The sequence below is a fragment of the Lupinus angustifolius genome, unplaced genomic scaffold (assembly GCF_001865875.1).
Source record: "Lupinus angustifolius cultivar Tanjil unplaced genomic scaffold, LupAngTanjil_v1.0 Scaffold_54_93, whole genome shotgun sequence".
Taxonomy (NCBI): Eukaryota; Viridiplantae; Streptophyta; class Magnoliopsida; order Fabales; family Fabaceae; genus Lupinus; species Lupinus angustifolius.
The window spans coordinates 12,675-15,677 of NW_017722687.1; the positions used below are offsets into that span (position 1 = coordinate 12,675).

The following is a 3,003-nucleotide window of genomic DNA, read 5'->3' on the forward strand; positions in this document are numbered from 1 at the left end:
ATATGGTTACGTTTCGGTCATATCATTGTGATTCAGGTTACACCATAATTGCAGTATCATGCAGTTGCAATGTTCATTGCAATATCATATGATACAGTCTGCAAATTGAATCAGTAAGAAAGAGTAAGAGAGAAAATGAAGAGTTGAGAGAGAGAGAGAGGAAGATGAAGGCACAAGAGTGTGATTCTAGTGTGTTATCAAGTGGAGAGTGCCAAGCCTCCAAATTATATTAAAGGCATAACCCTCTTTTGGTGACTACTTTTCCAATTATATTAATAACCAAAATGAACCATTTTACTCATATTAAACTCAACCAGTAATTCAGTATGACTATGTTTTAAAATAAAAACCTATTGTTCAATTCCAGAGCTTAGAAAGCCACTACAAAAAAATTGTCACAGCTTCAGAAAAATGATAATTTTAATCAGCAATTTCTAAGCCAAAATTGTCCTTCAAAATATCTTTTGATGTCTTGCCAAAACCATTGGCTACCCTTTTCATATCTTCAAATTTCATGACTTCTTTCCTTATCTGAACCTTTCTTTTTGAGATGACAGCAACAGATCTAGATGAGTGTTTTTTAGATGCTAATTCAGACTCTTCATATTCCAGTTGCTGATATAAGTTTTGTAAATAATTCTTATGTGCATAGAGTCTTTCTTCTGCAAGGTTATATTCAAATTGCTGTGACTTTCTTAGAGCCTTCAGAACCTCATCAACCTCAACCTCGAGTTTTAATGAATCAGACAGTGGACCAAAAGATTCTAATCTGGTTCTAACGTCTGTTCTTTCATTGACCGTAGTAACATCGTTCGCAGCGTCGCTATTATCCGAGAAGCCTATTGATAAGCATAGAACAATCAATACTAAAAATAGGTGTCAAGACAAGTGAATTTGTAAAATTTAGATTGTCACTTTTAACAAAGGATGTTACCTGCAGACTGAGGTGTAGGACTATAGCTATCATCGTCGTCTTCGGGAACAGTCTCGCCCTGGCATTTAAGATGAAGTAAACTAACAAATTGTTCATACTACTTCCTTTCAAAATGTAAGAGAGGGAAAGCAAGAAAACTGTAATTTCTATTATTCTATACCTTTGAGATGGACAATTCAAGATGACTAACAAGCTCCTTTGCACTGGCTTTCTGTGAATCGCGCAAGAGACAAATACAAAGATGTAAAATCTTTTCTTCGATGTCGTAATCCAAATCAATCGATTCACATATTTGTGCAACCTTATTGACATGAGAAATCATATCAGTCCTGCCATCGCAACGGCGGCAATAGTACTCAGCATCCAATCCAATACTTCCTCCAATTGTGCCAGCCATTCGAGCTCGAAGAGCACATTCCATATGAGCAATGTGACCACATATATCATCACCAAACTTTACTTCACACTTGATGTAACTGTAGTCATCAAAAGCCGAATCAACAGTTTTGCAACAAAGAATACAGCAGCAATCGCGGCAAAAACCCGGTTCAACACAGCAGATATCACAGGGCATAGCCGACGGATATTTCTTTTTTTCGAAATTCAGGCTGCTACAACATTGATTCCCAGCTTTGCACACAACAGAATCAAAGGACTCAGATTCTTGTTTAAAATTTTGAATAGGTACAGCAGCTATTAGCTCCTCATTGCCTACAGAACAGAACAACCTTGTTACTGTGAAAATTCAATTGATTCCACCTAAAGTTAACAACACTCATATATAAATATAAGAATTCTTACAAAATAGTGTTACATTAACATATTTACATTTATCAGTGTCACCTAATACCAAATATTCTTTCAACTTGCATCAACTAAGAAACAAGTTACAAAATCTCAAAACTGTTTGATTGTCACATATTCAATTGATCGATATAAATATAATGAAACAAACTCTCCACATAAATCTTTCTCCTTTAATCAAAACATTAGCACAACAGTGCAAAAGAATCAAAATCTTTCCAACCTAAAGATTACCCAAATTGAAGAAATCTTTACAACACAACACCAACACCAACACCAACACCAACACCAACACCTGGTTGGTTACCTTAAAAAACATTGTTTAAGAAATCACAAGAACATCATATTAATTACTATTAAAACTTCTAAACATAAAGATTGAAACTTCTGAACATATATAAAAAAAGAGAACAAAAGAGAGAAAGAGTTATAAACCATTAAGTAACGCAGGAATCTTCCAACTGAAAGAAGCAAAGAAGTGATTAAGATCAAGATGAGGAAAATTATCCTTGATATAACGTTCAACAGATAACTTGCTTGGGAAGCCAGGTTTAACCCTAAGAGGGCGACCAAGACGAGTTGGTGGATAAAGATATCTATCATTGAAGAAACCAGTTGTTACAGAAACCCTTTTACCAGTTCTCCAACCCCATATATCTCCTTCTTCAGGCCAATTTTCTGGTGCATATGGTAACCCTTTTCCCGTTTGTTCTGGTGCAACTGGTGTAAGATTCACCATTAAACTTTCATCATTCATTGTGTTCATGTTACTACTAGCATCACCGTTCTGAACTTCCATCATCAAATGAATATGAGAGGGTTTTTTTTGAGTGAGAAGAGTGAATGGGGTTGGCTTTTTATGTTCAAAAGCAACGTTATTCTTATAACAACATTCAATCTTCTTAATTATTGCTTTTAATGTTTTTCAATCTTTTAAGATTCATTCAATTATTTTTATTTCCTAATTCGGTGGAATTAAATTATTATTTTTGTAACAATTTTCCTAGAGATAAAATATACTAACATTGTATGAGTTTTGTATACTTTGCTATGTTTATGATTTATTTTTATTAACTTTTTAAAAAAATATTACAAATGAATGATAAATAATGTAATGATTATATATAAATCTTTTCACCGATAGTGAATATATTATCAGAATAAAATATTTCCTTGTATCAGGAAATAACTTATTTCTTTCCTTATATTCACTAATATTTAACATGTGTCTTATTTTCCTTCATTCAAAAAATTTTCATTTTAAA

The 3,003-nt window shown here is 33.3% G+C and overlaps 1 pseudogene; it reads right to left on the bottom strand.

Annotated features, from left to right (window-relative positions):
- Nucleotides 1-341: 341 nt before the first annotated feature.
- Nucleotides 342-2,549, bottom strand: LOC109339077 (annotated as a pseudogene).
- Between the last annotated feature and the right edge of the window lie 454 nt (nucleotides 2,550-3,003).